The 25,297-nt window shown below is 46.3% G+C and overlaps 1 protein-coding gene and 1 non-coding gene across 2 annotated transcripts in view; both read left to right on the top strand.

The window, feature by feature from the left end:
• The window catches only part of MSH2 (mutS homolog 2), a 307,179-nt gene that overhangs the window by 235,225 nt on the left and 46,657 nt on the right, over positions 1–25,297 (top strand). The window lies entirely within an intron of this gene.
• On the top strand, positions 412–626 carry LOC129031030 (small nucleolar RNA U3). Its single transcript, XR_008500909.1, has one exon. It is a non-coding gene; the product is annotated as a small nucleolar RNA U3 (small nucleolar RNA).

Genomic DNA, 25,297 nt, shown 5'->3' with positions numbered 1-25,297 from the left:
CCTGTCTCTATTAAAAATATAAAAAAGCCAGGCACAGTGGCATGTGCCTGTAATCCCAGCTACTTGGGAGGCTGAGGCACAAGAATAGCTTGAACCTGGGAGGGGAGGTTGCAGTGAGCTGAGATCTCACCACTGCACTCCAGCCTGGGTGACAAAGCAAGATTCTGTCTCAAAAAAAAAAAAAAAAAAAGAAAAGAAAAGAAAGAAAGAAAGAAAAACACAAAGTGCTGGGATTGCAAGTGTGAGCCATCTCACCTGGCCCATTTATAATTTTGATGGATGTTGCCCAAATTGCCCTCCACAGTGATTTTACAATTTACATAAGCCCCCACCTGGATTGAACGAGAAGCCTTACTCTCCTCAACACAATGTTTTATTAGACTTTAATTTTTTTAAAAAACACTTCAGTTGAAGACTGTACTTTCAGGGATCATTTCTGTAGAAGTTCTAGAAGAAACTAGAGAAGTTTCTCTGCGCAGGTAGAGCACCGGAAACCCCCAGGAGGAGGCACCTTCTCTCCCGAATGTGAAGCTGGTCTTGGTGTTGCTTTGCAATTGCCATTTGGCATTGATGGGCGTTCATTTTCCTCCAGCAGAGTAAGAAGGAGAAGATGCAGCCTGAGTGGTTTCCCTTCTTTAAAAAAAAAAAACAAAAAAAAAAAAACAAAAAAAACTCGTTGGTGAAAGCTGCTTTCTTGTGTAGTTTTAATTTGCATTTCTCTTACTGTGAGTGAGTTTGAGCATCTTTTCAGAGACTTAAAACTGGTTGTATTTCTCTTTCCTTGAGTGGCTGGTGCACAGTCTTTACCCATGTTTTTATTGGCTTGTTGTTCTTTTATTGTTGTTATTCTCATGATCATTGTTGATTTAGAACCTCTAAATGTGATGGCACATAGCCCTATATGAGTCATAAATATTTTTCCCAATTGTCACTTGTCTATTGACTTTTTTGAAGATAGTTTGCCACGCAGATAGTCTTTGTTATGTAATCACATGTACCACTGTTTTATAGCTTTCTAGGTTGTTTTACACCAACAAAAGATTACTAAAATTCATTTCCTTATGGTTTCTTCTAGTACGTGCTTTTAAATTTTGTTTATTTATACATTTGGATACTGGACACATTCGAAACGTATACTAATCCAACTTCATTTTTTTCTCAGAGGGCAACCCCATATATTGAATCATTCCTCTTTCCTTCCTGGTTTGAAATGCTGCCTTTCGTGCACATTACATTCCTATAACTTCTGCATTTGGGCCTATTTCTGGGATTTCTGTTCTGGTCCATGGATCTCTCGCTTTATCTCCCCTATGTCTCTGGCCACTCCTTCTCAGCCTCCTTTTCTGGCACCTCCTGCCTTCCCCTCCCCTCCTCTTTGTCGTGGCATCCCCTCCTGTTCTATCATGACACATTTTCCTTCTCTGTCCCATGCTGATTTCATCAGCTTCAGGGCTTCCATATCAGCTTGGGCTGAAACTAATGTGGCATTTGTATCTCTAGCCTGGCACCCTCTCCTGAACTACAGACTCATGGAGCCACTGTCCTCTCAGGGGCTCCACTTGGAAGCTTAATCTGCATTTTGAAAATAACACTTCCTAACCCAAACTCCTGCTGCTCCCCAGAACCTGCTGCCGCCACAACATTCTCAGGAAACAGTAGCTCCATTCTCTCTATAGCTCATGTCAAAACTCCATGTCTTTGATGACGCCTCTCTCTCTTTTTTTTTTTTTTTTTTTGAAATGGAGTTTCGCTCTTGTCACCCAGGCTGGAGTGCAATGGCGCAGTCTTGGCTCACTGCAACCTCCACCTCCCAGGTTCAAGCGATTCTCCTGCCTCAGCCTCCTGAGTAGCTGGGATTACAGGCACCTGCCACCACGCCCGGCTAATTTTTGTATTTTTAGTAGAGACGGGGTTTCGCCATGTTGGCCAGGCTGGTCTTGAACTCCTGACCTCAGGTGATCAGCCAGTCTTAGGCTTCCAATGTGTTGGGATTACAGGCGTGAGCCACTGTACGCAGCCGACTCCTCTCTTCTTTGTGACATCCACGCCTATTAAGTCCTGTCAGCTCCATTCTCAAATAGACCCAGAGTTGAACCAGCTCCCTGTCCCATCATTTGTCTCTCCCTGGGCTATGGAAATAGCTTCCTAACCCATCTTTCCATGGCATCCCTGATTTCACCCCCTGACCCCAGGTCCACTCTCACCTCATCAGCCAGAGCAATGCTTTTAAAATGCAAGTCTGATCATGTCCTCTTCTGTGCAAAACCTGCAGTGGTTCCCAAAGTCCCACAGAAGCTCCAAAAGCCTAGCTGACATAGTCCCCAGCTAACTCTTGGATCTTTATCCTCTTCCATGAATCCACTCTTGCTGGGCACTCTGGTCTTCCTTCTGTTCCTTGAACACACAGCAGGACTCCTGTCTCTACCAATGCATCTTCTTTGAATAACTGTATATAAACCTATAGACTTAAACTTCTATAAGACTTACATAAGCTTTAGACTTATGTAGACATAGAAGTTGATCACATATGACACTTGGACATACATTTAAACATGTAAGCAAAATGAAGCTGGACACGGTGACTCACACCTGTAATCCCAGATGTAATCTACTGAAAATAGAAAAATTAGCCTGGCTGGTGGTGCGCACCTGCAATCCCAGCTGAGGCTGAGGCATGAAGACCGCTTGAGTGTGGGAGGCGGAGGTTGCAGCAAGCTGAGATTGCACCACTGCATTCCAGCCTGGGTGACAGAGCAAGGCTCTGCTAAAAACAAAAAACAAAAACTTAAAAATATAAGCAAAATTGGAATTGACGGTAGTCCTAAAATTTCTTCATATTCGGAGCTTATCTCTTCTGAATCTTATTTTGATTCTGACCATTGATGTTCTTGTTTTTCCAAACAACATTGTTCTCTGTGCCTTCAAGAGTGCTCATTTGATGGTACAGCATTTTTTAAAAGAGTGCCCTACTATTGTCTCCAGGCCTTCTTCCAGGCTTCCAACAATCCTGGCTAGTGCTGTGTATATGGACAGGTGAGGACAACTGCGTCATGACTGTCACCTCAATGACAGGGATGTAAGACACACCTCAATTTCAGAGATGTTTAATTGTAAAAACAACAACAACAACAACAAACAGGAAACAGAATCAGTGAATTATGGTACTCTCTGGTTAGGCTAATTCCCTCTACTTACTCTTCTTTTCCACAATTTTTTCTAGTTATTTTTGCTTATTTTTCCTTAATGAGTAAAGTCAGGGAATGTTATTTATATAAATAGATGACAAAAAAAATGGCAAATAAATAAATGATAATAGAAGGCAGAATCAGAACTAATTACTTGGTTAATTATTTCATGTACCAATTTTAAGTGCCTTTTGCCTCAGAGTGGAATTAACAGATACCAGGTAGTCCCCCTACCCTCATCCCATGCTCTTGGCCAACATTGCTAATTCATCAAGGTCCTATTTTTCACTGATACCAGTGGAGGCCTTAGACTCTTTCTCAGCGCAGCATTCCAAGTGGCCATTACCAGTTGATTAGAGTTGGTAAATGGAATTAAATTCTCCAAAGCCAACAGTCACCCAAGGCATGTGGACATGAAAAGTAGAGAAGTCTAAATCTGTTATCAGTTCTTCAACAATGCAGAATGCATCACTACCCCTCCTTTGGGCCAAATCATATCCCTATATCAACTGAAGGACATTAAAAGACTTCCCCACCACCATATATACACAGCTAGACCAACTGAGTTCAGAGCCCTGGACTACCCATAAGTCGAGTCATGCAAGACTCCTCTTTAGCAAAGCAGAAAGGCCAGCTATTTTTAGTTCTACAGTGTTCTCTTTTCCCAGCCTGAAGTGTTTAGCACCTCCGCTTAGGCTCCCTGATTCACATTGAACAGTAAATGACTGCTAGCCCAATCAGTCCCTCCCAGGAGCCCAACACCTTTTCATAAGCAGTGCTTCTGAATCATCTGGCCATCTTGTTGCGACGCAGACTCTGGTTGGGTAAGCCCGGAGTTGGGCTTGGTAATGCTGGTTCAAAGACCAGAGAAGCAAGGTGCTAAGTATTTTTGTCAGCTCAGACATAACAAAATACCACAGTCTGGTGGCTTAACCAACAGAAATTTACTTCTCACAGTTATGGAGGCCAGAAGTCCAAGGCCAAGGTGCCAGCAAGGTAGTATTTATTATGATGAGGCCTCTCCTCTTCACTTGTAGGCAGCCACCATCATGTTGTGTGCTCATATAGCCTCTTTCTTGGGCAAGTGAGGAGATAGAGTGAACTCTCTGGTCTCATAAGGACACGAATCCTATCAGATCACAGCCCCACCCTTAGAACCTCATTTAACCTTAATTACTTCCTTAGAGGCCCTATCTCCAATTACAGTCACACTGGGGGTTAGGGCTTCAACATATGTATCCCAGTGGGAGGACACAGTCAGTCCATAACTAAGGAACAGAACACTGGGGAGAAAAATCCTACTTTGTTGGGACACTGGAAAATGCGAGTATTCTCTGGACACCTACACCAGGCCTCTCCTCAAGACCTGAAAGAACCAACCTGGAGGATTCATCAGTGACTAAGGCCAGCAATGTTGTGTTGCTGGCAGGAAAGATCCATTGTCTGATTATGAATCTCAGCATCCTAGAATTATGGGGAGAAGCCAGTTCTCAATTTGTTTTAACAGAGCTTCTCTCTGTAGCAATTCCAGCCAAATAAGCCAACTCTGAAGGTTCCAGGCAAAGAAGACTTTGATATGGGCTATATTTAGTGCCCAGGTGGCAGGTGGATATCTGCCATGCTGAGCCCAGCACTACGTACTCACCACTGCAGCATGTCAGGATGACTCCCAAGGGCTTTTGTGGCAACATGGAAGTTCCCATGGCCAGATGCCTCCCCCTCTACCCTGGATGGCTTTGGAAAAGCTGCCTCAGGTATCACTGTGCCTTTTTATGGGCACCGTGCACTGGACCTACTGGCTTTGTAAAGGCCTGCAGAAACGCTATGGTTTGAATGTGTCTCCCAAAAATCGTATGTTGGAAACTTAATCCCCAATGGAGCAGTGTTGGGAGGTGGGGCCTAAGGGGGATGTGTTTAGGTCGTGAGGGTTTCTCATGAATGGATTAATGTTGATTATAAAAAGGTCTTGAGCTGTGCGGTAGCTCACGCCTATAATCCCAGCACTTTGGGAGGCTGAGGCAGGCAGATCACTTGAGATCAGGAGTTCGAGACCAGCCTGGCCAACATGGTGAAACTCTGTCTCTACTAAAAATACAAAAATTAGCCAGGCTGGTGGCAGACGCCTGTAATCCCAGCTGCTCAGGAGGTTGAGACAGGAGAATTGCTTGAACCTGGGAAGCAGAGGTTGCAGTGAGCCAAGATCACGCCTTTGCATTCCAGCCTGAGCGACAGAGCAAGACTCCATCTCAAAAAATAATAACAGAAAAAAAATAAATAAAAGTAAATAGGCCGGGCGCAGTGGCTCATGCCTGTAATCCCAGCACTTTGGGAAGCCGAGGCAGACAGATCATGAGGTCAGGAGATCAAGACCATCCTGGCTAACACAGTGAAACCCCATCTCTACTAAAAATACAAAGAATTAGCCGGGCGTGGTGGCAGGCGCCTGTAGTCCCAGCTACTCAGGAGGCTGAGGCAGGAGAATGGCGTGAACCTGGGAGGCAGAGCGTGCGGTGAGCCAAGATCGCGCCACTGCACTCCAGCCTGGGCGACAGAGCGAGACTCCATCTCAAAATAAATAAATAAATAAAATTTAAAAATAAATAAATAAATAAAAAGGGCTTGAGTCTAGGGGTTCACTCTCTTGCCTTCTCTTGACGTTCTGCTTTTCACCATGGGATGGTGCAGAAAGAAGGCCCTTGCCAGATGACAGCCCCTCACTCTTGAACTTCCTAGCTTTCAGAAGCCCAGAGAAGATATATAGCCACTTAATCACTGTGCATTCATTCATCCAGTATTAATTGAGCACCTACTCTGCCCCAGGCATTGGGCTTAGCCTTGGCCACACAGCAGTGAGCAACAATGGATATTCTTTTTTTGTGTTTTTTTTTCTTTTTGAGATGGAGTTTCACTCTTGTTGCCTAGGCTGGAGTGCAATGACATGATCTTGGCTCACTGCAACGTCTACCTTCTGGGTTCAGGTGATTCTGCTACCTCAGCTTCCCAAGTAGCTGGGATTACAGGCCTGTGCCACCACACCCGGCTGATTTTGTATTTTTAGTAGAGATGGGGTTTCACCATGTTGGTCAGGCTGGTCTTGAACTCCTGACCTCATGTGATCCACCTGCCTCGGCCTCCCAAAGCGTTGGGATTACAGGCATGAGCCACCATGCCTGGCCTAACAATGGATATTCTTACCTGCCTCGTGGGGCACACAGAAGTCAGGGACAGCTGCTAAGCAGATGTTAACAGGACCATGGAACCAGTGGGAGTTGCTGAGAAGTAGAGGTGGGGTTATTGGTCATAGGAAGGGGTATGTCTTAGTCCATTTTGTGCTACTGTAACAGAATGCCTGAGACTGGGTAATTTATAAAGAACAGAGATTTATTATAATACAGTTCTGGAGGCTGGGAAGTCCAAGGTTAAGGGGCTTACATCTGGCAAGTGCCTTCTTGCTGCATCATAACATAGCAGAAGGCATCACGTTGGGGGTGGGGAACATCCACTTCCAAAATGGTCACTCACATGTCTGCCAAGTTAGTGCTGGTTGCTGCCTAGCAGCCTCAGTTCATCACCACAAGAACTCCATAGGGCTAAGTGTCCTCCTGACATGGTGGCTATATTCCTCCAGAGCAGGCAATCCAAGAGAGCACAAACTAGAAATCACAATGTCTTGTATGACCTAGCCTTGGAATTCAATTCGCACTATGTCATTTCTGCAACGTCCTGTTGGTTACACAGGTAGACTTTACTCAGTGAGGGAGAGGCCTATACAGTGGTATGAGGACCATGAGGTGAGGATCACTGGGGGGCCATCCTAGAAGCTGGCTACCAAGGGCCCAGGTGTCATGCTCTGTATGTAAGTATGAATTCAGAGGAGGGAACAGTCTCTGGGATAACTAGGATTGGTTTAATGAAAGAGATTGACTTGCTCTGTATCCTGAAGGATAAATAGCAACTGGAGAGTTGTCCATGGATGAAGGGAAGTCAGGCCAGGAGGGAGCACAGCATGAGCAAAGGCATAGAGGCAGCAACGGGCATCGTGAATTGTTAATCAGAGAGGAGAGTGGAATGGCAGCAAGTGCATGTAGTAAAGTAAAGGTAATAACACAATGGAGTTCGGTGACATCAAAGTTAAGAGGGCTTTGGAAGCCAGGCAGTGGCATGCAGATTTGATGGGTTGTTAAGGATCAATGATGAGTGCTACAATGCTCATGATGATGAAAGTGGTGCTTCAGGAAGCATAATCTAGGGACAGCATGTAGACACCTCAGCCTGGGGAGAGACTAAAGACAGAGGCATGAGCCTTGACCTTATGAGAAGCTGAATTAAGATACTGGAATTAAGAATGGAAAAGGAGCGGGGCGTGGTGGCTCGTGCCTGTAATCCCAGCACTTCGGGAGGCTGAGGCGGGCTGGTCACTCAAGGCCAGGAATTCAAGACCAGCCTGGCCAACACGTTGAAACCCCATCTCTACTAAAACTACAAAAATCAGCTGAGCGTGGTGGTGGGTGCCTGTAGTTCCAGCTACTAGGGAGCCTGAGGCATGAGAATCGCTTCAACCTGGAAGGTGGAGGTTGCAGTGAGCTGAGATTATGTCAGCTAACTTTGGTGACAAAGTTAGACTCTGTCTCAAAAAGGAAAAAGAAAAAGAATGGAAAAGGAGGCAGAGTTTTAAGTGTTACCACAAAGGAAGAATTGACACTACCCCCAAAAGACTGGGACCAGGAGGCTGGGATAAGATGGATTGAAACTTACTTTCTCCATGGTCAAAATGGAGGAGTAGCACTTGCTGTGTTCACCTCCTGGAACTGAGCTGAGCATCACATGAGACAATGGCTATGAAACCACTTGGATAGGAGAGAAGTTTTAAACACCAAAGGGATTATTGTTATTTGAGTGATTCACTTGTAGATAGTACTTATTTTAGGACTGATGGAGGTAAGGTTTGGGGAAGAATAGGGCATATCTGTGAACATGTCTGCCCAGCTCCTCCTCCCTCTAACCTTCCAACCTGATGGATCTCAAACCTAACACAAATCTTCCCCCCTTTCTGAGTCTTTGCCCACCTTTCTCCCAATGACCCAGCTTCAATCTGGGCACCTGACTGCAGGTGTCTTAGGGATCTGAAATGTTCTTTTTCACTCTACTCTACTACAAGCACACAATAGTCAGAAGACTGTGCCAGGGAGTGTGTTTGCCCTGGCTAGCTCTGGGCAGTTACTGCTATTGGCTGCGCAGCTTGGGAGACTGGGTCATGTGGGGCCTGAAGCTGTACCAGAAATGACCTAGTCAGGCGACACTGACCCAACTGGTGGGCTCTGACCTGCAGTGTCTTAATCTTCACATCTGTCTAATCTCTCCTGGCCCACTCAGTTCCTTGCCAGAAATTAATTTGCAATGAAAACAAAGCTGTCTCCTCTTCACTGTGCTCACCCTTCACTGTCCTGTGTTACGCTATAGACTGAATTTTTGTTTGTGTCCCCCACAAATTCACATGTTGAAACTTAATCCCCAAGGTGATGCTGTTGAGGTGAGGCCTTTGGGAGGTGATTAGGTCATGAGGGCAAAGCCCTCGTGAATGACATTGGTGGCCCTATAGAAGAGACCCCAGAGAGCTCCCTCACCTCCCTCCACCATGTGAGGACACAGTGAAAAGACAGCCATCTATGAACTAGGTTACAGGCCCTCACCAGACACTGAATATGCTGGTGCCTTGATCTTGGACTTCGCAACCCCTAGAACTGTGAGAAATCAATTTTATTGTTTCTAAGCTACCCAGGCTGTGGAATTCTGTTACAGCAGCCTGAATGGACTAAGACCTGTTAACCATGATGAGATTCTGGATTTGTACTGTCCTTGTCATTTCCAATACTTTCACAAACATTATCATGAGGGCATGTATAGCAAAGGATAGCACTGTTGTGCATGGGTTGAAATCCCAGCTTCCCAACTTGCCAACCAATTACTTTGTTCTGCAGGTGTTGGTCTCCTCATCTATGAAATGGGATAGCAATAAGCCTTACCTCTGTGAGTAGCTGTGAGGATTGGCTGAGGCTCCCTGGGGTGCCTGGAGTGTCGTGGCAATGGGGCAAGGTCCTCCACTCAAAGTGCCTGTAGGCTGGTTGGAGAGATGTGTGAAAAGAAAAAAGTTGGCTTTTTTGGGCTGCCTGGGCTTTTGTTAATAAATTTCCAGTGGGACGTTTCCGCACTTGCCTTTTTTTAGAGACATGAAGAGAGGAGAATTGAAAACATTTCCTATGTTGAAATGAAAGGCACTATTTAATCTTGTCACCATCTGCCTTGCTCCAGGCTGGGAGCCCACAGGCCCGGCTCCCTGTTTCCTAGCGACGGGGCCGCACACCTTTCTTGGTGCAGAAAAACGCACACCTTCCCTGGTGGAGAAAAACATTCCCTAGGCAACTGCAGGGAAGGCTCTTGCGCAGGGAACTGGGAAGGAGCCGCCCCAGACCACAAGTGTGGCCCAGCCTTCTCTGGGCATTTCTCTCCAACCAAACAGGACACCCTATTCTCCCTTCCCAGGGCCACAAGTTAGCAGGTGCAGCCCTTAATTGATCTATGAAGTCCTTGAAGTGACCCTCAGTGCCCCAAGTCCCCTCTTCTTCCTCAGCAAAGGTTTTGGGGCTGCCATAACAAAATACCACAGATTAGGTGGCTCACAACGACAGAAACTTATTTTCTCTCAGCCGTGGAGACCAGAGGTTCAAAATTAAGGTGTCTGCAGGTCTGGTTCTTTCCACGCCCGTCTTCTAGCTCCTGGTGGCTCCACCAATCCTTGGGGCTCCCTAGCCTGTAGGTACATCATTCCAGTCTCCTCCAGCATCACATGCCTTTACTCTCTGTGTCTCCTTTCCTGTCTCTCTCTCTCTGTGTCTTTTTTTTTTCTTTTTTTGAGACAGAGTCTCGCCCTATCCCCCAGGCTGGAGTGCAGTGGTGTGATGTCGGCTCACTGCAACCTCTGCCTCCCGGGTTCAAGAGATTCTCCTGCCTCAGCCTCCCAAGTAGCTGGGATTACAGGCGCATGCCACCATGCCCAGCTAATTTTTGTGTTTTTGGTAGAAACGGGGTTTTGCCATGTTGGCCAGGCTGGTCTCAAGCTCCTGTCCTCAGGTGATCCCCCCGCCTCAGCCTCACAAAGTGCTGGATTACAGGTGTGAGCCACTGCACCCGTCTGTCATTGGATTTAGAACCGACTCAAATCCAGGCTGTTCCCACCTTGAGATCCTTACTGCATCTGCAGAGACCCTTTTTCTAAATGCGATCACATTCTGAGGTTCTGAATGGATATAATTTTTGGAAGGACCACGATTCAACCCACTGCAGGGGCTATCATGTTACCTGGACTCCTCCTGTCTGGGAGAAAAGATTTAATAAGCTACTGGGAGAGAAAGTATGTGGGATACACCTTCATCCATGGCCAAGGGGTGTATATTTTGAAAGTGGATCTCAGGACAGGGGAACACCCTAACCAAAGAGGACGTCACCCACATGGTAGAGTATTAGGTGTGGTGATATTTTCTGGCCAGTGCCTTCCTGGTTATCTTGCTGATCATAGAGAACTGGCCATGCCCTGTGCAGCTGTGTAAACAGGAGAGGGTCACCGGCATGGTCCTCCTAGCAGGGGGGCTCCTGTGCCTCCATCTGCTTCCTGTAGGGCTCTGTGTGTGGAAGCCCTTCTTCCTCTGGGGCAGGGTGCCGATCAGTTGAGTGCCCCACCGGTGGTTCTGGCCCACCTGGAATTGGGTGTGTAAGGGGCTCCCCTGGCTCTGGAAAGGACTCTCCCTCTTGACCTTCCCATTGGCTGACAAGACAGCAGCCTGCAAATCCAAGTGGGTCCCCAGTTCCCCAAATATCCCTCAAACTGAGGGCTGAAATCTGGCCATCTGAAATCCATGTCTTTTTGTTCTTACTTTTTATTTTTTAAAATGTCGTTTGCAAAAACAAAACCAAACCCCAAAAACACCCCACAAAATGATCACATGCGTTTATTTTTATTTGAACAGGTATTACATTCTCATAGTTCCAGATTCAAAAGGAACAAAAGGATATTCTGTGAAAATTCTCCCTCCCACTCCTGTCTCTCAACCACCTGGTTTAGCTCTCCAGAAACCACCAATATTTCAGCTTTCAGTCTTTTGTATTCTCCAGAGATATATGTACAGTCATATATTTTCTTTTCCCCTTCTTGTCTGCATAAATGACGGCTACTATACCTAGTTTTGTAACTTGCTGTTTTCACCTCACAATATATTCCAAGGTCTTTCCATATCAGCCAAAGACAGCCTGACCATATTTGTATTAAGCAGCAGAAACATCCATTGATACTCCAGTTGATAATCTATTGCTATGTGAGCATTACCCAGTCCCCCACTGATGGATACATAGACTGTTTCCCTATGTTCCCTGTGGCAATGAATAACTGTATATGCTCAGGTCATGCGTGTGTGGGAATAAATCTATAAGGATAATTGCTAGAAGTGGCATATCTGGGCTTCCCCTCACTCTGCCACAAAATTTCCAGGCTTTTCAGGCCCTGGACTACATGGCACAGCTTCCAAGGACCTGGCTGGTTTATTTTAAGATGATACGTGCTTGATGGTGCATGAAGGTGGAAATGTGAAACCCACTTTGATGTGGTAGTTACCATTGCGGCACATTAACTCTAATGTGATTCAAAAGACCATATAATTTTTATGCTGCTATTAAACCTGCCACAAGCTGAAGCCTTGCCTGGTGCAAGGTCTGTGTCGAGGCCCCTCAGGGTGGACTGGTGCCAGGGATGGCAAGCCTGGGTCCTAGCTCCAGCTCTGCTCCATGAGACAGGGCCAAGTCCCTCACCCTTCCTGAGACTTGCAGAGCTTACTGCAAGCCATGCCGCTAGTAGCAATCACATTGTATTTATTAATAGAGTAGAGTGGACAGATCTGTGGGGTCTGGCCCTGCAGACCCAGAGGGTGGAGGAGGGTTTCTGTGGAGCTACCAGGGCCAAGTGGAGAGGGCAGGTGTCTGTGAAGATTTTCTGCCTAGAGGGAGATCTTGGATATTGACAACAAACATTTTCTGTGTACTTTACAAAGTGCTTTCTCGTACACTTTCTCAGTTAATGTGTGCTTCCGTCAGAGTCTTCGTTTCAGCAGATTTAAGCAGAAAAAGTAATCTAGTAAGTATTTGGGGGGGTGGGTAGCTCACGAAATTGCCTTAAATTTGAAGCATGAAGCTCAGAAATCAGGTGGGAACCAAGGGAAGAGAAGGCAGCCAGAAGCACAAATCACTCCCCAGGAATGAGGAGGTGAGGACCACACAGCTTCAGACACTGGATCTTGACATGGGCAGCCTGGCCACCTCCCATGTTGGATACCTGTCAACGCCAGATGACCTGTCGCTGCAAACTGTCATCCTGTTGCCCCCTCAGCCACCTTGTGGGCCTAAGGGGCCTCCTCTGTGCCTGCTCTTTTATATTACTTACTCCAGAATTAATAACCCTCCTGCCCAGATCCCTGATAAGTAAGGCCTGGATCATAGCTGGCACCTTGACTATCAGGGAGGTGGAAAAAAGTGGGTGGCCTTTTCAGCCTAAAATGTGCCCATAAAGAGTTCTAGAGAAGGAATCTTCAATCCTATGGAAGCTGGATTGGATGTAGGGCAGAAAAGGGCAACTGTCTCCAACCAGCTTGCATGACCACCTTGGGGTCTGGGTTATTATAAACTTATCCTACTTATTGAAGGATGCTGGGGGAGGGGGCTTTACATGAATCAGGGCTACTGAGATCTTTATATCGGGACCTCTGTGCGGCTCTGTCCTGACATCGTCACTTATTGCTCACGATTGGCATACCATTAGGGGATTGTTGGCCATCCCCTCTTCCCACCATTCTTTCCTATGGGGCTAAAGGCAGGGAGGTGGGTCTCAAGTGGATGTGAGACCTAGAGCACGCTCCCACATCCACTTGAAACTCATAGCCCTTACGCTGTCGTAGTCACCCCTTTAAACCATAAAATAATGCTCTGTTTGTTTGTCCTTTGCAAAATATTTGCTGGGAAACAAAGACCTTCAGTAGAAGCACAAGATGTTAAAGAGAGGAATGAAAGATGTAGCGAAGGGAGAAGAGCCAGGCTGGGAGGTGCATAGTTCACGCTGCATGGTTCAGCCTCAGTGCCATGAGCTCTGTGCACGAGGACAGTGCTGAGCAAGGCATGCCTGTGTCCCCACTGGACAGCTGAAGAGACTCAGGCAGAGCATGGACAGACCTAGTTCAGAGCCTGGCTGCACATAGTAGGCCCTCAATGAGAGGTGATGATGATGGTGGCGGTGACGGCAGAGCTAGGACTCACTTTGTCCAACGTCTACATATTACAGATGTCAGATTCACGACTATGCCGAAGGTCAGGTTGAGGTCCAGAAGGAGTGGGTGAATGAGCAAAAAGAACATTCAGGGGACTGTAGGCAGATTTTATTCAGCAGCAGCTCACATCAACAGATTTCTCACACTGTCTGCCTTGTCTGGGCTGCTTGAGCTGGCAGCTCCCACATACAGCTGCGTGACCAGCTCTCCCCTGCCTTCAGGGTCGGCAGCTTAACTCTTTCACTCTCTGGGTACTAGGGGGCCAAGCTGTGTCCTGGCTTTCCCCGTCCGTCTGCAAAAACGGACATCTCTGGCTCTCTCTCTTTCTCTGGGAACCAGCGCACCTGCACAGTGTCAACAGGGCAATTGTACCTTTTACAGACAACAGTGGCATAGAGCCAAGTGATGACGTTCCCATGCTATAGCTACATGGCTGTGATAACAAGTGGAGTTATACGCCTGCGGTCTATGCTGAGTCACGTGGGATGTAAATATCCCACCTTGGCCTATCCTTGACCAAAGCACAGCCATGTTCCTTACAACAGATAAGGAAGCCAAGACACAGAGCGAGGGCCAGCGAGCTTTCCGGAGTGATCAGTAGGAAGGGGCAAGAAAGGGTTAAATCGTGGCCCAGCACGCTTGCCACTGCAGCTGGATGCTGACACAGGTGATGGTAACAAGGCCCTAGAACTCTAACGTGAATATGAGTCATGGGGGGGGGTCATTAAAATGCAGGCTCTGATTCAGTAGGCCTGGGGGCGTTTCCAACCACACCTGGGGGCTGCTGGTCCCAGGCTGCACTTTGAGGAGCTGGGCTCTAGCAGCAGTTTGCCTCCCTGGCAGCACATTAGAATCACTTGGGGAGATTTCACAAATTACTGATGCTTGGGACCAGAGATTCTAATTTAATTCGAGGTGGTTACAGGGTCAGAGGTCGTTTTTAAAGGTTCTCAAGTGTGTCTTATGTACAGTCAAGTTGAGAAGGGCTGTGTTAGTGGCTTGAATACCATTGGTCGCCTGTGAAGAGGGCTTTTGAGAGCACCTGCAAGGACCGCCTCTCCTTCCTTCCAGCTGCTGCTTTGCTTGTGGGGCAAAGGCTCTCAGTCCGCGGTTCCAGCTAAGTTTAAATATGCAAATACCTCCGAAATGGCAAAGGTGAGGGCTTCTCTGAAGCGTGGCTCCTCACAGCAGGGCCTTCCACAATGAAGGGAAAGTGTGCACAAGTGGGCTAGAGCAAGGAGGTAGCCTCCACGACTGCACACTTGTGCTGCTGGCCAAGTGACCCCCAGTTTAGGAGATACGACGTTTGGTGAGCACACCTCAGGACTGACCTGATTGAGGTCTGATACCAGAAGGCTGGAGAAGGGGTGCTGGGACAGGAGGAGCAGATGCAATGAAGGAGACTCCCCAGGTAGTCCTGTCTCTGGTTCCTTGAGTTCTACCTTTCCCTCAAGGGCCTGTCTCCAGCTACTGCTGCCAGCATGACATTCTCCCAGGGGGCCTGGTTTCCCTTTAAGGTTGTGGCCTTAAGTTGCTCCTCCCACCCCAGCACACCTACAGCAGGCTGTAATTATTAAGGGGGTTGACATACCACTGAAAGGCAGAACCAAAAGAAGTAAGTACTCCAAAGGAAAGGACATGGATTGAAGGGCTCTAGTGGTCAGAGGAGGTAGGGAAATACACTATTCTATGTCCTCTTGGAGATTGACGAGGCCCATTAGCAGATCCAGGTTCTGGGAAGTCCTGTGGGAAGTAAACCCAATGAGCTTTGTTCAAACTAGTGTCGCCGAGTTCATTTGGCCATGGAACCCTCTTATGGCAGAATAACTCTTTATGTCTGCAAGGCCTGCTTTGGAATTGTGGACCTACTTTCCTGGAGGCTCAGCAACAAGACTGCTGCCCAAATGCCTCTGATCTGGAGGTGCAGGTCTGGCTGGAGGCTGAGGTGTGGCCTTCATCACCTCTCAGCAGCCCTGCAGCCCAGAGAGCCCTCTGTGCCCTTCTTGGGGGACTCACAAAAGTATAGGGTGCAGGAATAGAGCGTCCTCTCCACCGTTCTTATATCTGACTGAGGTATTAAGAGTACGAGCTGTGTCATCAGGGACCGGACTTCAAGTCCTGGCTGTACTGCTTAGCAGCTGTGTGGACCTGGACAAACTTAACTCCTCTGGGCCTCTGTTCCCTCACTGGTAGAAAAGGAATCGCTCCTACCTCAGAGTGTGTTGTGAGAACCAATGAGACAACTTATATAAAGTACTTAGCACACTGCCTAGCAGATAACAGTTCATAAAATGTTTTTCTAAAATGTTTTGTTTGACCAAAGTAGTTGGCATGGAAAAAAAAAAACTTTTGTTGTGCCAGTCTCTCCCCATGCAATCCCACCTGTCCTTAGAGGCCAACGCCAGTTCCTCTCCCAGGAAAGCCTTTCTTGACTTCCTGACCCTCACAGGGTGGACTCTTCTCTGTGCATTTGGCTGTGCTCTGCCTTGCTCCTGGGCCATCTCCCTGAGGGTGAGGGGCCATGCTAGAGGAAGTCTAGGCTGCATAAATGCCAAAACAGTGGTGGATCTAGCACATGAGGAGTTAAGAGCCTGGGAACTAGGGGAGGTGTCCCTCCTTCTTGAACTGTGGGGCTCAAGGGGAACTGTCACCCTTGAGTTTGCCTCTGAGGTAGCCCCTTTCTTGTTATGAAGAAACCTGTTGTGGTCATTTGACTCATTCTCTGTGTATGCAGCCCTGCATACCTTGGTGTTATTCCTGTTGCAAAAGTCCTGATATTTTTCTCCGTCAGTGATGTTTTGTTTTGTTTTGAGACAGGGTCTTGCTCTGTTGCCCAGGCTGGAGTGCGATGGCACAATTAGCTCATTGCAGCCTTGACCTCCTGGGTTCAAGCTATCCTCCCACCTCAGCCTCCTAAGTAGCTGGTACTACAGGTGCACTCCATCATGCCTGGCTAACATATTTCTATTTTTTTTTTTAGAGACAGGGTGTCACTCTATTGCCCAGGCTGATCTCGCATTCCTAGGCTTAAGCAATCCTCCTGCCTTGGCCTCCCAAAGTGCTGGGATTACAGGTGTGAGCCACTGCACCTGCCCTGTCAGTAATTTGATTATTTTTTAAGATCAACTGGATGACTAGGTGCTCTCCGAGACTACGTTTTTGTAGCCTAAAGTCAGCATTTGTGGTTTCCGTATAATGAGCCTTTGGAGAGACACTAAAAGGCAAAAGCCAAAGCCCTGAATGCTGACTGCTGTGCACTGCCTGACACTCCTGCACCGCTAAGCGGGTGTGGAGGATACAGGGTCTCCTTCTGAGATCCTGGCAGGAAGGGAAGCTTGCCTGAGTCTTGTCTTGCCAGGGACTCTGCTCTTTCTGGACAAGTTCTCAGAGCTCTAGACCCCTTCTCTGGAGGAAGACTGTCATCACCACCCCAGCCCACCCATACCCCAACCCAGGGTGAATGGAGACCGGAGCTGGTTTCTTCTTCCTCTGACAGTGTCAGCTGGGTCCCTGCTGCAGTGAGTACTGGAGCTGAGCCCGATGGGGTCCAAGGGTGGTCTGAGGAGCCATGGAGGCACAGCAAAGTCGTCTCCACATTCCACTCAGCCCCGTGTGGAGCAAGGCAGCTCTGCTCCCACCAGGCAATCAGGCAAAGACTCACTAAGTGGGATCTAGCAACTCCAACTCAGCCACACCCAGAGGCTTCCATGGCTCCTGTATTCCACAGGGCTGCCAGGGCACCAGGGGAGAAGGGGAATCCTGATCTGAGACCTGGCCAAGCTGTGTCGTCTACTGCCTGTGTCCAGACAACATAAACCGTCTGAGTCCTTAGGCAGGGTCTTTTCTGAATGATGGTTCATCCCACTGAAGTCACTCCTGAGTGACTCTCAGAATCATAAACAGAGGAATTGTGAAACCTGGTGACTCCCAGGGAGGTCAAATGTTTTGCCCCAAAGCCTCAGCTCGTTAAGGGAACCAGTGGGGTTAGAACTCAAGTCTCCCAAACATTTGGGTCTCTCCCTCTCACTGCCGCGGACTGTTGATGACCAGAAAGGAGACACTGTTTCCACACTGCCCCCACTTGAGAGCCCACACATGGGCAGGCATTCCTGTTAGCATAGCCTCCTCCCCTCCAGACCTGGAGTCCACATGTTTGGTATGAATACCCACATATGTGCACATGTGCACATTTCTTTCTTCTCTGCTTTCAAACAGCAAAGTTTGAGAAATGGAAACCAAGGAACCGCTGTGGTTCTTGATTTTCACTCTGTCCTCCTACCCGCTGCTACTACCTGCTGCTGGTAACTCGGGGATTCCCAGAAGGGAAGGGGTTGGAGCTTGTATGTACCTTTTTCCCAGGGGAGAGGGGAGGGGTGATGTAGGCAACTTAGAGGAAAGTAAATGACTTGGGGAAAGACGGATGAACCTGAGAAGAGTAGGTGACAGCCAGTGACAAAGTCTGTCTTGGTATGGGGTCAACCCCCAGTCTCCTGTCCTGTGACATGGGCCAGTATTCCCCTGGTTGATGAGATTCCTGGGAAGGAGACTCATGACCATTGTGTTCTGTTTGGAGGATCTGTCTTTTGGCCGATAAGGGGAGCTCAGAGAACGCCTCTGCCTGCATCTGCTGTCTTCCACATGCCCTCAGTTGCAAGCAATCAACATACCAAAGTGGCATATTTTGGGGTGTCATTTCCTTTCCTAAACTCCCTCAAACCCAACTCCACCGTCTCCCCTCCTGCCTGCCTGCTCCCTCTACCCTGATGAAATGATGATGCATTTAGAAGATGAACGATTGCCTGGCCCCAAGTGGAACTGCAGAGGACACCCCTACCCAGACCTCCAGTCCCAGCCTGACGTCAGAGGGGATCCGGTCAGAGAGACCTAGTGCAGAGAGGAGCAGAGAACCCTGAGGGAAGGCTCCAGGGCCCGGGCAAAGCCTTTTTGGCACTACCCCTGCAACACACATGGGTGCCCTGAGGCTGATGGCATTGTCCTCTAAGAGCCAGGTAGATCCCTTCCAGCATCTTGATTGGTGGCTGTCCTCAAGGGGTAACTTTGTAGCCTAGAGCAAGGCCAGGTTGTGATAGTCCTGAAACTTCACCATTAGTGCTTCTAGGGGCACATCTTCACCGCAGACTGTAAATGCACACCCATGGTCAGACGAAATAAGGAGTGTGCCCTGAGGAGACCCACACATGTAGGTAGCCTTTGCCTCAAGGCCTTGGCTCCATCCCATGGGGCTGGCAACTTGGTGTAGGGCTGCAAGTGGGGAGGATTCAGCTTGAGTCAGGCAGAAGAGCATTTTTTTTTTTTTTTTTTTTTTTTTGAGACGAAGTCTTGCTCTGTCCCCCACGCTGGAGTGCAGTGGTGGGATCTCAGCTCACTGTAACCTCTACTCCTGCCTCCACCTCCAATTCTTGTCCTTCAGCCTCCTGAGTGGCTGGAATTACAGGTGTTCACCACCACGCCCGGCTAATTTTTGTATTTCTAGTAGAGACGGGGTTTCACCATGTTGGCCAGGCTGGTCTCTAACTCCCAACCTCAGGTGATCCACCCGCCACAGTGCTGGCCAGGCAGAATATCATTTGATTGTACAGGGTTCTGTCCAGCAAGGCATGCCTCTAGATTTGGGGTGGGGGTAAATGTTCAGTGGATCCAAGAGTCTCGGTGTGGGGAGGTGATGCAGACCCCATCCCCCATTTAACGATTTCCCGAGGGCTAACCCCACGCACAACCCAGGGCATCAGATTTATATCTCAGAAGTTCAACTTTTACTGTACCTCACCACACATGACTTGCAGGTCATACATCATTGCCTTCTGTTCTGTTTCCGTTTGAAAAGGTCTATCTTTTGGCTTGGCTGGGATAACTGTCTCCTTATTTTTGTCAACTCCTGGAACTTTTTTTCCCGTGGCTCTAACTCTGCTGTTGTGGCCTGACACAGAAATGTTCTATCTTGAAGTTCTAGAAGAAGTAATGTTTTCTTCCAGTATAACTTGATTCTGTAATCTTGGCTTTTCCTGATATGTCTGAATTGTTCCATGTAACCAGGGGACTTCTCATGCTGTTACTAAGAGCTATTATGCCCCTCCTCAAGGTACTAGTTTTCTTGTTTACATTCCTTAATGTAGTGTATACACATAGCCCTAGACACACTCTTCTTGTGTCTAATTAAATTCAAGTATCTTTTTCATCAGGTTTGACTTCCCAGTTATCTAAACAGGCTTCCCATAAGGAGAAGCAGTCACGGTACAGGCGGTTCTTCTTTACCTTTTTGGTAACTGGCCTAAAAAACACACGCACAGATTCTCCATTTTATCAAGATAATTCCAGCATTGTCTTTATTAGGTTGAGTACTTAGAAAAGCTGACCTTTAAAAGGTCCTTTAAAAGGGTTAAGGTTTTTACATCCGTGTAACTTTCTGTATTGTTTTTAAGGTCTTTTGATGATCACCGTGGTTAAACAAATAAGTATTATTTTATAATGACCTGTGATTCTGTTTTGATCAAGTGTTTTGAAACTTTTGACATCTTTGATATGTTTCCCCAGCATCAAAATACTAAATTAAGTCTTTTTGGCCTAAAATTAACTTTGGCATTTTCAAGTTAGGCCCCTGGAAATCTTCAAAGAATGTATCTCTCATCCTATAGAGATATTAAATGATTAGACTTATTTGGTAAATTGTATGGAATACGGATTATTTTTTCTTTTTCTTTTTCTTTTTTTTTTTTTTGAGACAAGGTGTCATTCTGTCACCTAGGCTGGAGTGCAATGGCGCGATCTCGGCTCACTGCAACCTCTGCCTCCTGGACTCAAGCGATCCTCCTACCTCAACCTCCCAAGTAGCTGGGACCACAGACTCACGCCACCATGCCTGGCTAAGGTAAATTGTATGGGAGGAAATTGTCAAATGATAATTGATGCTAGATCTTCTTTCAGTTACATTTATTGATATAAATGTTCCCCAAATTATATAATGTTATAAAAATCTAAAATGTTATCAGTCATAATTTTGTTATGTTAAATCTTTTCTAAAGTTATATTTGTATAGATATGTTATTAATGTGAATATTCTAATGATTATATTAAATTTATAAAAGTCTTGACGATCCTGATGTGATGTGGTCAGTCATAATGCCGGTTATCTTAAAATGCTGCACGTAATAGAAATAACTAAATTTCTTTGTCAACTGAACACTTTCATCAGACTTAACCATGGCTATTTTAAGTTGTTGTCATCCACAGCTATTTTATTTTATTTTATTTTATTTTTTGAGACAGAGTCTCACTGTTACCTAGGCTGGAGTACAGTGGCACAATCTCGGCTCACTACAGCCTCTGCCTTCTAGCTTCAAGAGATTCTTGTGCCTCAGCCTCCTGCATAGCTAGGATTAGAGGCACGTGCCACCACGCCCCGCTAATTTTTGTATTTTTGGTAGAGACAGGGTTTCACCATGTTTGCCAGGCCAGTCTCAAACTGGCCTCAAGTCATCTACCTGCCTTGCTTCCCAAAGTGCTGGGATTACAGGACAGATATGAGCCACCATGCCTGGCCTGTCATTCATGCTATTGTTTTAAATTCTTCTCTAAAAGCATGTCAGTGATCTATAGTCCTAAATTGATTTTCATGAAGAATACTCTAACGGGTATTCCTGAACACAGATTTCTGATAACTTGAACATCAATGGCCTAAAGAAAAACTTTCAGAACGCCCGGGCATCGTGGCTCACGCCTGTAATCCCAGCACTTTGGGAGGCCAAGGAGGGTGGATCACCTGAGGTCAGGAGTTCGAGATCAGCCTGGCCAACATGGTGAAACCCTACCTTACTAAAAGAAATACAAAAAAAAATTAGCCAGGTGTGGTGGCACGAACCTGTAAACCCAGCTACTCAGGAAGCTGAGGCAGAAGAATCGCTTGAACTCAGGACGTTACTAAAAGAAATACAAAAAAAAATTAGCCAGGTGTGGTGGCACGAACCTGTAAACCCAGCTACTCAGGAGGCTGAGGCAGAAGAATCGCTTGAACTCAGGACGTGGAGGTTGCAGTGAGCCAAGATCACGCCACTGCACTCCAGCCTGGGCGACAGAGTGAGACTCTGTCTTACCAAAAAAAAAAAAAAAAAAAAAAAAAAAATCGAGAGGCTATTTCCTGTCATAGCTGAAGTGTGCACTGGCTTTAAGTTCCCTGCCTCTAGACCCTATTTTCCTGCCTCACCTCCTCCACCTTTCCATCCACCCCTGCCAAACTCTTTTCTTTCCTATTCCAGACCCTCAGTCACTTGAGCTTTTGGCTCCACTGCTCTCAAGGGACTGAGGGTCCCCCAGATCAACTCTCTGAAGCTGAAAAGGAAAAGGGTTAATTAGAAATAACTGGATATTTTATCCACTCAGATGGTCTTTGGGGACATTCAGGTAGCTGCTAGAGTCTCCTCAGTAATTGCCTAAAATTTAGTCCACAGCCTCCATATGACCTCCGATAATAAGCAAATACACACCAAAACTCCTTCTTGGAGAAAATGTATCCTTTCTCCGTGCCTTTAACATGTAAATCTTTTACCAAGTCTTTTCTAGGACCTAAGCACCATCTTTTTGAGATGCAAATTTTGGGGAGAAGACGCTCAGAAGAAGGTGGGGGAGGGGAGAAAGCTATTTAGAAACCAACTGGCATTTTCAAAAATTTCAAGCCTTACCACAAGTGGTAAAAAGCTTTATCCATCTGAGAGAGTAATCTTAACTTATTCCATCTGCCAGAAACATAATTTAGATCCAATTAGTCTTTTATAAACTACTCTTTTATAAACTAGGGAGTTTTATATTACGGTACCTGGCACATGGCTAAAATTTTTAAATAAAAACTTAAAGATTTCTGTTTGCATCTATCTGTTTATGTATATCTATGTATGTATAGTATGCATATGTGGTATTTTCTCTACCTCTGGATGGTACTGCCAAATACCAAACTCGTATTGAGTGCTCTTATGTTCGTGGCAATATAGTTATTTGTACAAATTCAATTAAAATCTGTTCTCCTTTTAACAAGACACAATTGGTAAAAGGCCTTCACTGGGATGTCATATTTGAGAATGATGTGCATAGAATCAGATTTGACTAGATAAGTTTTAAGAAGCTAAGGTTAAATTTGTGGACTCAATAAAACCCCTTGGAAAAAAAATATCCTGGTACTTTGCATGCAGGGTTCTTTTACATGATTCCCTTACGGGTGAGTAAGGCAAGTCACTTCCGGTCAGATCCAGAAACCTCAGGATAATTTGGGGACCTTGATAAGAGAGGAATTCACCCAGACCTATACGTATTACAGGCAAAATCTGACCGTAAGTCTATAACTTGGCTTCCTAGCCTAGAGTGGCTTTTAAAAGTATACTCTAAGATTCCTTATGAGAAGTTCTAGCAAAGCAGATTTTAAAAGAGCATATATGATCAATCTCTATTCTTTCTGTGCTTCTGTAAATAAGTAGGCCAAATACAATGATTCTAAACTTACTTTTGCAAACAAATTAGTCTTACTGTGATTATCTGTGATTGAAATAGGGGTTACTGTAGAGAGAAAAATTATGTTTTAAGAGAGAATTACTTTCATGTGCGTCCGTGTGAAGAGCCCACCAAACAGGCTTTGTGTGAGCAATAAAAGCTTTTAATCACCTGGGTGCAGGCGGGCTGAGTCTGAAAAGAGAGTCAGCGAAGGGAGATAAGGGTGGGGCTGTTTTATAGGATTTGGGTAGATAAAGGAAAATTACAGTCAAAGGGGAGTTGTTCTCTGGCTAGCAGAGTGGGGGTCGCAAGGTGCTCAGTGGGGGAGCTTTTTTGAGCCAGGATGAGCCAGGAAAAGGACTTTCACAAGGTAATGTCATCACTTAAGGCAAGGACTGGCCATTTTCACTTCTTTTGTGGTGGAATATCATCAGTTAAGGCAAGGACCGGCCATTTACACTTCTTTTGTGGTGGAATGTCATCATTTAAGGCGGGAACCGGCCATCTGGATGTGTACGTGTAGGTCACAGGGGATATGATGGTTTAGCTTGGGCTCAGAGGCCTGACAATTACACTGCACCATTATTAGATTTGTTAAATCAAGTTTAGCCTAAAGCTGCCTCATTACATATTTTAAGTTTGGCCTAAAGGCTTCTCTGTACGTCATGATCTATAACAAGTGGAGGTGTAAACAGACCACAGCCTACACTTGTGCCAATCACCAAGTTATGGCCAATCAAATGTAGCCAACTGTCGAGACCATGTCCAAATAAGGCGAACACCAACCTGTAACCAATCCAGCTGTTTCTGTACCTCACTTCCATTTCTGTACATAAATTTCCTTTTTCTATTCATAAACCTTCCACCATGTGGCTTCACTGGGGTTTCAGAGCCACTGGCTTGGGAGGCTCCCCGATTCGAGAATCGTTCATTGCTCAGTTAAACTCCTTTAAATGTCATTTGGCTGAAGTTTTTCTTTTATCAGATTCTAGTCCTATTCATTGTCTTTGGGGCTTTGTTTTCTATCTGCAAATGGGATTGGATCCTGAATTCTTCTATTGGAGTGTTTTCCAATATCTGGCTATGATTCTCCAGACTAACGTTTCTGATTTTCTCCTACCCTTTTGACTTGGAATCACTAAAAAGAAAAACTGCCGTTTTCCTAAAGCCCTGTAAGCTGAAGCGGGATGACTTGATACTTACTTCAGAGACATTACCACAATAGCTCATGTATGGACAACCTGTGTGCTTGTTGCTGTGTGCGCCATTCAGAAAGTTCACTGGAATACCGGAAGATATCACCAGGTACATTCAAACTACAGAAGATGTTTCAAACTCAACATCTAGTAATCTTCTCTACTAGCTGCCCTCAAGACTGGGAAACTGGTTTATGGTCTGTTCCAATCATTAATATTTGTTTTTCTTTCATTTCCATAGAAATGTCTCTTTGGAGGGAGGAGAGAACCAATCCACAGTTGACCACCTGCACACATGAAACTCACTACTTGCATGTCCCAACAGGTCAGAAGTCAAGCCAAGTTCTCAGGTCACAAAATGAGACAAACAGGAAAGAAATAGCAGTACCTAGCAGGAAAAGGATCAATAACTAATGGATACCTCAAAACCAAATTTTTTTCTTTTTTTGAGACAGAGTCTCGCTCTGTCGCCAGGCTGGAGTACAGTGGCATGACCTCCGCTCACTGCAACCTCCCCCTCCTGGGTTCAAGTGATTCTCCTGCCTCAGCCTCCTTGAGTAGCTGGGACTACAGGTGTGTGCCACTATGACAAGCTAATTTTTGTATTTTTAGTAGAGACGGGGTTTCACCATGTTGGCCAGGATGGTCTCAATCTCTTGATCTCGTGATCAGCCCATCTCGGCCTCCCAAAGTGCTGGGATTACAGGCGTGAGCCACCGCATCTGGCCTCAAGACCAAATTTTAACCAGAATCATGACCCAAACAAATGTTTTTCTCATGTGAATCTCCTTTCTCCTGTGAATCTCCTTTCCAGTCTCCTTGGAAAGGAAGGGACAAGAAGTTTTTACCTTCTTCTCTTGACTCGGCACTACAGACTGCTGTTTACCTGTGAGTGTGGTACTTTATGTGGCAAAAGGGACTTTGCAGATGTGATTTAAAGATCTTGAGATGGGGAGATTATCCTAGACTATCCGAGTATACCCTCAGATAAGAATAATTGCAAGTGGCCAGGCGCAGTGGCTCATGTCTGTAATCCTAGTTCTTTGGGAGGCTGAGCCAGGCA

The sequence above is a fragment of the Pongo pygmaeus genome, chromosome 12 (assembly GCF_028885625.2).
Source record: "Pongo pygmaeus isolate AG05252 chromosome 12, NHGRI_mPonPyg2-v2.0_pri, whole genome shotgun sequence".
In the NCBI taxonomy this organism is placed as follows: domain Eukaryota; kingdom Metazoa; phylum Chordata; class Mammalia; order Primates; family Hominidae; genus Pongo; species Pongo pygmaeus.
The sequence above is the reverse complement of the archived record's forward strand: the minus strand, read 5'-3'. Positions and strand labels throughout refer to the sequence as shown.